The sequence below is a fragment of the Hippopotamus amphibius genome, chromosome X (genome assembly GCF_030028045.1).
Source record: "Hippopotamus amphibius kiboko isolate mHipAmp2 chromosome X, mHipAmp2.hap2, whole genome shotgun sequence".
In the NCBI taxonomy this organism is placed as follows: Eukaryota; Metazoa; Chordata; class Mammalia; order Artiodactyla; family Hippopotamidae; genus Hippopotamus; species Hippopotamus amphibius.
In genome coordinates, this window is record NC_080203.1 from 137,042,819 (window position 1) to 137,053,818 (window position 11,000).

Genomic DNA, 11,000 nt, shown 5'->3' on the forward strand with positions numbered 1-11,000 from the left:
GCTTCGGAAACGGGACATAGATGAATCGTTTTTTGGTTTTGTTTTTATTTATTTTTATTATTATTATTTTTTCCTTTGGCTGCATGGGGTCTTCGTGGCTGCACATGGGCTTTCTCTAGTTGCGGCGAGCCGGGGGCTACTCTTCGTTGCGGTGCACGGGCTTCTCATTGTGGTGGCTTCTCTTGTGGTGGATCACGGGCCCTAGGCGAGTGGGCTTCAGTAGTTGCAGCATGTGGGCTCAGTAGTTGTGGCACACGGGCTTAGTTGCTCTGCAGCATGTGGGGTCTTCCCGGACCAGGGCTCGAACCCGTGTCCCCTGCATTGGCAGGCGGATTCTTAACCACTGCGCCACCAGGGAAGCCCCTGTTTTTGTTTTTTCCAATTGAAATAGAGTTGGTTTACAACGTTGTGTTCATGTCTGCTGCACAGCAAAGTGTTTCAGTTACACACATGTATATATACTCTTTTTTAAATATTCTTTTCTGTGATGCTTTATCATAGGGTGTTGAACCGAATGGATAAACAAGGTCCTACTGGATAGCACAGAGATAAATAGTTTTTAAAACAACAGGATCCATTTTCTTTGGGTGTTTTGGCCGAGTCACACATGTGCAGAATCGTGCAGTAGAGTCTCGGGTTTGCTGGTCCAGCGGACGGGGAGGCAGGACCTGGGCACACCCACCCGTGTGCCGCTGGGGCCTGGGGATCTCCCGTGCAGGCCAAGACCATCCGGCATCTTTCGTCACAGGAGAGCTAGGACTTCAGAAGCCCTTTTCTGATGAGGAGCATCCTCAGACGGTCCCATCCGAGCTCACCTGCTGTTCCAGTACAGAGCGGTTCGTGGCCGGGATTTTCCGCACTGCATATTGCGCATGCTTACGTACGTAGAAAGCCCATGTTTCCTGTAACCCAGAGCCCTGGAATGCGATCTCTGCTGTTCTGGACGCCTGTGTCCTTCCCTAAGCTGGACGGCCCCCGCCTGCGGGGCGGTCAGCCACAGACGTCCGCCCGGGGGTGCGGGAAATATTTGTCTGCCTCACTTTTGGGGGTCGAAAGAGAAATGATATTCATAAAAGAAATGCTGTCCATCCCGGCTGTGGGAAGGCCAGGGTATTTTGCCAGCAAATAAACCGACTTTAGCATGATTATGAAATCTGGATGTGGGAAAACATGTATATTGTTTTAATGATTCAGGTGGCGTCGTCATGGTTGATAAAAGCAGCCTGAAGCTTTATTTATTTATTTTTTACTGCTGTTAAGCTTTATTTCTTTATTTTTATTTTTATTTATTTTATCTCTTGGCTGCCTTGGGTCTTCATTGCTGTGCGTGGACTTGAGGGGGGTGGGGCGAAGGGGAAGCTGGGATGTAGTGAGAGAGTAGCACTGACATACACACACCACCAAATGTAGAATAGATGGCCAGTGGGAAGCTGCTGCAGAGCACAGGGAGGTCCGCTCGAGGATGGGTGACGACCTAGAGGGGTGGGACGGGGAGGGTGGGAGGGAGTCGCGGGAGGGAGGGGATGTGGGGATACATGTATATATACAGCTGATTCACTTTGGTGTACAGAAACTGGCACAAGAGTGTAAAGCAATTATATTCCAGTAAAGAGCTAAAAAAGTAAATATATATATATAATCTTCTTTTCTAAAAGCTTTTATTGGAGTATAGTTGATTTAAGATGTTATATTAGTTTCAGGTGTACAGCAAAGTGACTCTGTCGTGCTTATACAGGTATCCACTCTTTTTCAGAGTTTTCCATTATAGGTTACTACAAGGTATTGAATATAGTTTCCTATAGGTCGTTGCTGGTTATCTATTTTGTGCATAGTCATGCGTGTCTGTTCATCCCAAGCTCCCAGTTCATCTCTCCCCCTCCCCACTTGGTAACCGTAGGTTTGTCTTCTACATCTGAGACTCTGTTTCTGTTTCACAGAGATGTTCATCTGCATCATTTCATTAACATCCCAGTGACATCACACGGCATCTGTCTTTCTCTGTCCGACTGACTTCACTCAGTACGATCACCTCCAGGTCCCTCCACGTCGCTGCAAAGGGCATTATTTCATTCTTTTGAATGGCTGAGTAATATTCCATTGTGTTTATATATATATATATATATATATATATATATATACACATCACATCTTCTTTATCCATTCCTCTGTAATATATAATCTTCTGATCAAATTTCTTCCTAAGAATTCATGTGTTACTGTATATTTAACTTCTAAAAATATGTTTTAATTTCATATATATTACATGTACAGATAGATAAGACCTAGCTATAGATGATTGAAACATAGATACAGATGAGATATAAATGTAGATACAAATGATGCAGATAAAATGATAAATGATACAGGATAGATGTATGAACAGATATAGATACAGATGACATATATACAGAGATACAGATATAATTGATACAGATTAGCTGTAAATGATATAAATGTAGATACAAATGATGTAGATATAAAGATAAATGATATAGAATTGACATATGTACATATATAGGTATAGAAACAGATGACATACATAGAGAGATAGCTATAAATGGTATGGAATAGATATACACGTACAGATACGTTTACAGATGAGATATATAGTGGTATGGATATAAATGATACAGATATAGCTATAAATGATGTAGAATAGATAGACACATACAGATACAGATACAGATGAGATAGATGGATATATATAAATGATACAGATATAGCTATAAATGATGTAGAATAGATATGTCTGTGTCTATATATATAGGCATAGAAAGATGACATAGAGATACATCTATAAATGATATGACATATAGAGAGATACAGACATACATGATATAGAATAGATATACACATACAGATGAGCTATATAGAGATATGGATATAAATGATATAGGTGTAGCTATAAATGATACAGAATAGATGTATATATAGATATATATAGGTATAGAAACATGACATATAGAGATACTTATAAATGATAGTAGAATAGATATGTGTCTCTACAGATATAGATACAGATGAGCTATATAGAGACATGGATTGATAGGTATAGACACACATGATATAGCTATAGATGGTGTATTAGACACAGATGAGATATATATACAAGAGATACTAAAGATAGAGATATAAATACAGATATAGATACAGATGATATAGCTACAGATGTGAACAGTGTAGAGACAGATGATATATAGGTATAGATGCAGATGTAGGTATAGATATAGGTACACTTAGGTGACTAGACACACACAGATAATATTGATACAGATGTAGATACAAACAGTATAGATGTAGATAAACATAGACGTATTTTAACCACTAAGATGAAAACCGTCAGGGGTTCTTTGCAGAAATCCTGTGATGTGCTGCAAAGAGAGGAATCAGGGACCCCGTGGGAGCCCCATCCAGTGTCCCCTGGACACTGCTCTTGGGAGATACAAGTGTGGATACTCACGTCCACGTGCACGGGGATGTTTCATCGTTGCACAACTTAAACAACTATGGGGCTTCCCTGGTGGCGCAGGGGTTAAGAATCCGCCTGCCCATGCAGGGGACACGGATTCCATCCCTGGTCCGGGAAGATCCCACATGCCGCGGAGCAACGAAGCCCGTGCGTGGCAACTACTGAGCCTGTGCACCACAACTACTGAGCCTGTGCCCTAGAGCCCGCAAGCCACAACTACTGAGGCCTCGTGCCACAACTACTGAAGCCCACGCGTCCTAGAGCCCGTGCTCTGCAACAAGAGAAGCCACTGCAATGAGAAGCCCATGTGCTGCAACGAAAGAGTAGCCCCCACTCGCTGCAACTAGAGAAAGCCCGTGCGCAGCAACGAAGACTCAATGCAGCCAATAGATAAGTAAATAAATAAATATTAAAAAAAGAAGAGGAAATCCAGAGGTGTGGGGCGTAAGGGCTCTGTGACAATGACACACTGAGAGGAGAAAACGTTGGACACCCCAGACGAGTGGACTCTTCACGGGCTTGGCAACACCCAGGACAGAGAACACTGACCCTGACGCTGGGCCCATCTGCCGGCAATGGGACCCTCACTCAGCACCTGCCCTCTGCCTGTGCACACGGCCCCGAGCTCTCGGCCGGCGCTCCCTGGAAACCCCCGTCCCTAATTCACCGGGACGCGGATGGCGGCATCACAACTAGACTTGGGTTGAGACAGAAAAAGGTCACGTCCGGCCAGGGCCAGTGAGGACTGAGGACCCTCGTCCACCCAGCTCAGCACCGTGCTCAGGTTGCCTACGCAGGCCCCTCTGAAGCGAGGATGTAGGCTCCGGGAGTCCCTGTGACGCTTGGGAGGTGGGCTCACAGCGCACCTGTAACAGAGAACGCGGCGAGGCCAGAGGGGACCTGCTGTCTGTGCCGAGACGGAGAACCCGCTGTCCTCAGAGCCCGGGCCCCCGGAGCTCCCGTTTCGTTCCCTGTGCCCATCAGCGAGCGGGTGTGGGAGAGACTTTTCTTCCTTGCGCGTTTTGGGCAGGTATTTGCCAAGAAGAAAGACAGCCCTCGTCCTATGAACGTGATCATCATTTTCCCTCAAATATGGGAACCCAGACAGGTGGAGGGGGGAGCCTCCAGGTGGGTCAGAAATTCACTTTTGAAAGGATGGATAGCTCTGATTTTTTACTTTTATCCTCTTCATTTAATTTCTGTTTGATATTGGAGTAACGTTGGTGTACAATGTTGTGTTCGTTTCAGGTGCACCGCAAAGCGAATCTGATATACATACACAGGTATTCATTCCTTCTCAGATTCTTTTCCCATTTAGGCTTATTACAAAATATTGAGTAGAGTTCCCTCTGCTACACAGTAGGTCCTTGTTGGTGATCTATTTTATATATGATAGTGAGTATATGTCAATCCCACTGAACTTATTTACAAAACAGAAACAGACTCACGGATCTTGAAATCAAACTTACGGGTACCAGAGGGGAAACGTGACGGGAAGGATAAATGAGGAGACTGGGATTAACAAAGCTGAGTTACTTTGAACCAGCGCTTTTCACTTGTTCATCTAAAACCGAGGCCAGAAACAGACGACTTTTCCACCTAGGAAGAAATGCCAGAGCCCTTCTCTAAAATCTGCTACCTCTAATGGAAACAATTATTGGGTCAACTTTGCTTCCAGCCGCCTGTGGTATATTAAAGCCACGATATGGAAATAAAGATATTACCATGCTATGCTTATTGTTGAAATATGAATATGCAAAATATATGATGGGGAGGTTAGTATTTAAATTGCAAAGACGAGGAGATGCTTAATAAGGTAGCAGAGATTCCGGTGTTTTTGTTTTTGTTTTTTTTTCCTCTCTCCCCCATCTCATAATTTTCAATATAATCTAAATTAAGCTATAAAAAAACATTACCTTTAGCAATTTTTAAAATCATCTTTCATCCCGGGGAAACTAACTCACGGCCCGCTGAAAATATTACAAGTAAATACTGTATTAAGAACATTGATTATTTTCCTTAATCCAATTGAAGCCCTGTGAGACTTAAAGCAGAATTAGGGGGAAATTATAGACATGCCCCGTGGGGCAGCGAGGGCCCCTGGACGTCTCCACAGGGGATATACATTTTTAGGACCCCGCTTTTCTAGCTGATGAGATCCACCGAGTCCTTCCTGGAAACACATATGGGTGAGCGATGTGTCCCCTGGCAGAATTGATGGCTGCACTTTTAATCCAGCTCTTCGCAACAGTTTGGGGAAATTTGGAATCTTTCAGGAAGACAGATGGTAGCATTTCGGATGCAAACACTATTTTTAAATCGTCCTGTGTGTATGACAAGGAGAATAAAAAAAAACAACAACACAGTTCAGGAGTCTCACCCGGCCGTGGGCTCAGCCACACATGGATGTGAGGAGTCCTCCAGTTTCTTTTCCAGGCCGATTAATCCTTACACCGTACGCCCGTGTTACACACACTCCTTGGGCTGACGTCTTAATGGGAAAATAATTGCAAACCGTGGGCTCAGGGGTCCGCGCAGGTAGACAAGAGTCACAGCCTTCGTCCTGCCCTTGGGGATGTTTCTGTCTTGCTCTGGAAATAGGATTTGAGAAGAGAACCGGCTTCTCTGGTCGGTTGTTTTCAGACGGTCACTTTCTCTGCCCTAGAAGAAGCCGCAAACATCATCTATGGCCCATCCGGAGGCAGCGGGAGGAGAGGTCAGAGAAACAAGTGTCCCCCTGGCTTGCGATGAGTTTGTGGGGTTGAGATGCAGGACTCAGCCCCGCTGAGCAAACTCTGTGTCATTCTGGGGTTTTATCTGCGTGACGTCAACTTTCATAATATCGCCTCTCCTCCAAGGTTCCCGACGTCGGCCACGGAGAGGGCACTGGGATTCCAAGGTCAGCGGGGGCAGTAGCTTGCTTAAGGGTCCACCCGGAGGCCGTATCCCGAGGCTGGAAGGACACCCCTCGACCTTTGGCCCCTGTTCCCTAGACTAGTGTGGGACAGGGTGAATCTAGTTCAAGGTCATCCCAAGTGCTGTGGACGAAATGGCATGTCAACCTTGGACTCACAGGGTGATGCCTTACGGCCCCATGGGTTGGCATTTGGAAAGGGGGGCGGTTTTGGGAGGTGATTAGGCTTAGGTGAGGGTGGGACCCCCATGATGGGTTTAGCGTCCTTATAAGAAGAAGAAGAGACCAGAGCTTCCTCTCTCTCTCTCTCCACCATGTGAGGACATAGTGAGAAGGTGGACACACCACAAACCAGGAAGAGAATGTCACGAGGAAGTGGCAGTGCTGCCACCCTGATCTCGGACTTCCCACGTCACAAAAGGGAGTTAGCCTGACGGTCTGAAATGTCTGATCCCATGGACACCGAGGGGGCAGTGCTGTCCCTGGTGGATGGGATGGAGGTGGGGGGGTGGTCCACGGATGATTGAATCAGGGGTCATGAGACATCTCCATCCTCCATGGATACCCACGGGGCAGTGGGCTGTCCCCAGAGGATGGGATGCAGGTTGGGGGGGATGGGTGGGGTCCACGGATGATTGAAGTAGGAGCTGTGTGAGAAGAATCAGTCTATGCAATTTTAAGGCTTTTGTACCGTAACCGCGTCTGTGAGGTACTGGTGGGGAGATACTTGCGTAGATCAATGGACCAGGATGGAGAACCCAGAAATATGCCCGAGTGAACTTTAACAAAGATAGATTAACCGTTTGATGCAGAAACAAAGCAATTGGTGGTGGTGAGATCCACTGGACAGAAAAAAAAAAAAAAAAAAAGAACCGCACACTAGGTCTCACACTTTATTCTAAATTTAGCTCAAAATGCAGTAGGGACTTAAATGTAAAACTGTAAAACTTCTAGGAAAAATAAAACAAACACAATATAAACTCTTTGGGCAAAGGGTTGTTAGAACGTGTCACCAAGAGCATCATCTGTAAAGGGAAAAAAACGATAAATTGAACTTCATCAAAAGACCTTGTTAAAAGGATGCAAGCAAAGCTGCAGTGGGGAAGAAAATATTGGCAAGACTCTTATGGACAAAGGACTGGTATCTCGAATATATAAAGAATTTTCAAAACTCAACAGTCACGAAAAAATATTCAGCACGACTTACCCATTAAGGCAATTCAGATTAAAGCCAAAAACGAGCGTATGAAGATGGTAAAACTACAAAATTGTGGGAATACCGAATGCTGGTGAGGAGGTAGAGAAACCGGCTGACTCACACCCCCCGGGGGGAATGCAAAATATGAAATCCACTCTAGAAACCATTGCCCAGCTTTAAAAAAATAAATAAACATGCAACAGTCCTGTGACCCAGCAGTGCCAAACCTGGGCATTTATTCCGGGAAAAAATACAGACTTGCGTTCACACAGAAATGTGTACACAAATGTTTATAGCAGCGTTATGGAAAACAGCCCCAAACTGGAAACAACCCAGGTGTCTTTCCCAGGAATGAACAGATACATGAAACACGGTCCATCCGTACCATGCAATTGTACTCACCCATGAAAAGGCACCAACGACGTAACATGCAACAGCCTGGATGAACTTCCAGAGATCGGTGGTGAGTGAAAGGGCCAGTCCCGAAAGCTTGCACGCACACTATTCCGTGTAGAGAGCGTTCCTGAAAAGGCAACGTTACAGCAACGCCAGGGAAGTGTGCTCACGCAGGTAAAACTGGAACGTCCATGGTTCAGCTCTCTTAAGGATTGCTTGTGGCACCAGGAAACGCTCTTCGAGGAGGGGAGCCCAGAGGACTTATTCTTCCGGATTGCATTTATGAGCTGAAAATTCAAGAATAAAGACACTGAAGGGATGCGGGATGGGAGGGTTGGGGGGAGCCAGCGTTCCTTGGGGGCTACAGTCGCCGAATCGTGTGCTTCTGCACCCATCTCCTGTAACCTTTGCTCATAGAAACCCGCGATGCAATGACCCTCCCTGCGGTCTTTCTTCCTTACTCTTTCAGAGCTCTTGGATGGACTCCGGCATCTTAAAAGGTAAGAAGAGTGAATTCAGCAATGCGCTGATTTTTACCTTCTCTTTCTGTCACGGTAGCCTTTGCTGTTAAAAAAAAAATGAGGAAAGCACAGGGATTCTGTGAACGTTTGCAATGCTTTCATTTCTGTTTACTATCTGCTGAGACCACTGCAGAGCTGAGCTTCGGGACGGAAGTACGTGGGATCGTTAATGTGTGCAGAATGTAGAACGTATTTCTCTGTAACTGATTGAAAGTATTGAGCATTTAATTAAATGTTCTGAGAGCAAAAGTATTTCCCCAAAGGACAATGTGTGTGTGTGTGTGTGTGTGTGTGTGTGTATGTGCGCTTAAGTAGTCTTTTAAAGATCTGATGTGATATTTGACGGGTATTTCTCTTTAATTTCAGAATTAACTTTGAAATGTGTCTTTTCCTTCTTTTACCTTATCATTCGTCCTAAAAACAGTGCATTGATTTTTTTAAAAATAAATTTATTTATTTGTTTATTGGCTGCCTTGAGTCTTTGTTGCTGCACACGGGCTTTCTCTAGTTGTGGCGAGCAGGGGCTACTCACTACTCTTGGTTGTGGTGCGCGGGCTTCTCACTGCGGTGGCTTCTCTTGTTGCAGAGCACGGGCTCTAGGCACATGGGCTTCAGTAGTTGCAGCACACAGGCTCAGTAGTTGTGGCTCACGGGCTCTAGAGAGAAGGCTCAGTCGTTGTGGCGCATGGGCTTCGTTGCTCTGCGGCATGTGGGATCTTCCCGGACCAGGGATGGAATCCACGTCCCCTGCATTGGCAGATGGATTCTTAACCACTGCGCCACCAGGGAAGTCCCAGTGCATTGACTTGTAAACACTGTACCTGAAACTATGGCCACAAAATCACCTGTAAGTACCCAAATGAGTGTAGATGAACCCAAATGGCTGGTCATATTGGTTATGACTTTATTGGAGAGAAAAGGAGACATTTTTTTTTGACAATTATTGTGTTGTGGGTTATTATCCTTCAATGAGCTGTTTTAAATGTTTAACTTGGGAGTGATTTCAATATCTTTGTTTGATGATGCCAGCCATAGCTGATGGAAAAGGACCAAATATTTCTAGTAAAAATGTAGTAAAAAGGAGGAGGAAGTGAGGGAGGAGGAGGAGGATGGAGAGGAGAGGGAGGAGGAGGAGGGGGAGGAGGAGAAGAAGAAGAGGAAGGGGAAGAGGAGGAGGAAAGAAGAAGAAGAAGAAGAAGAAGAAGGAGAAGGAGAAGGAGAAGAGGGAGGAGGGGGAGGAGGGAGAGGAGGGGGAGGAGAAGGGGGAGGAGGGGGAGGAGAAGGGGGAGAAGGGGGAGGAGGAGGGGGAGGAGGGGGAGGAGGGGGAGGAGGGGGAGGGGGAGGAGGGGGAGGGGGAGGAGGAGGAGGAGGGGGAGGAGGAGGGGGAGGAGGAGGAGGAGGAGAGGAAGAAGGGGTAGAAGAAGAAGATGAGGAAGAAGGAGAAGAGGAAGAAGAGGAAGAAGAAGAAGAAGAGGAAGAAGAAGAAGAAGAAAGATAAGGAGGAGGAGGGGGAGGAGAAGGAGGAGGAGAGGAAGAAGGGGTAGAAGAAGAAGATGAGGGAGAAGAAGAAGAGGAAGAAGGAGAAGAAGAGGAAGAAGGAGAAGAGGAAGAAGAGGAATGAGGGGGAGGGGAGGGGGGCAGGGAGGAGAATTTGGTGAAGAAGGAGGAGGAGGAGGAGGTGGCCAGCAGACCCAGTGCCCTCAGCACAGTGCGGGGCAGCGGACCCAGAGCGCACTTTGCAGCGGGTATGGGAGCTGGCGTTGATGGGACCCCAGACACTCGTCGGGGTTTGGGGGGCAGCTCTCAGCCCATTGGGTACTGTAGACACCACCTCACCGCTCTGCTTTGTGATTTCCTCTCATCCCTTTCCTGTCCACGTGTCCTTCTGAGCCTCCACGAAAGCACCCAAAGCTGGGTGTATCTTTCATTTCTCCGATGCCCCCAAAAGGAAGCATCGTGGCAGGGCGTCCACTGTCTCAGTCCCTGCCGATGCGAAGGCAAAGGGGTCCATGTGACCCTGTAACAGAGCCCGCTGCCAGCAGCGCACCTTTCTCAGAGTTTAGTGATGGACACCTGCACTGTCACTGCACCTTCGAACGGCCAGCTCTCGAATGACCATGTGCACCTTGTCACCGCCACTTCAGGTAGGGGCCGGATGGCAGACCACAAGTGACACCTGACCTCGTCACCTGGATATCATAGTGGCCGTCCACATCCGTAGCCTTGCATCCCGGGGCTGGATGTTCTCTGAGAGAGGGGACCAGGGCATCCTCTCCTTCTGCCCCCCTGCTCCCAGCTCAGCCCAGAGGTGGAGCTCAGTGACACACACTGCAGGGCACCCGGCCCCTCTACTCGGTGGGTTATGGCGAGAACAGATGGGGCCCCACCAAACACTTGCCCAGTAAGTGCTAAATAAACTCACGTCATTGTAAAGATGTCAGAAGGAGCTCATGCATCAACGAAGGAATCTCAGTGTCTGGAGGTCCACTCCTTGACCATCCC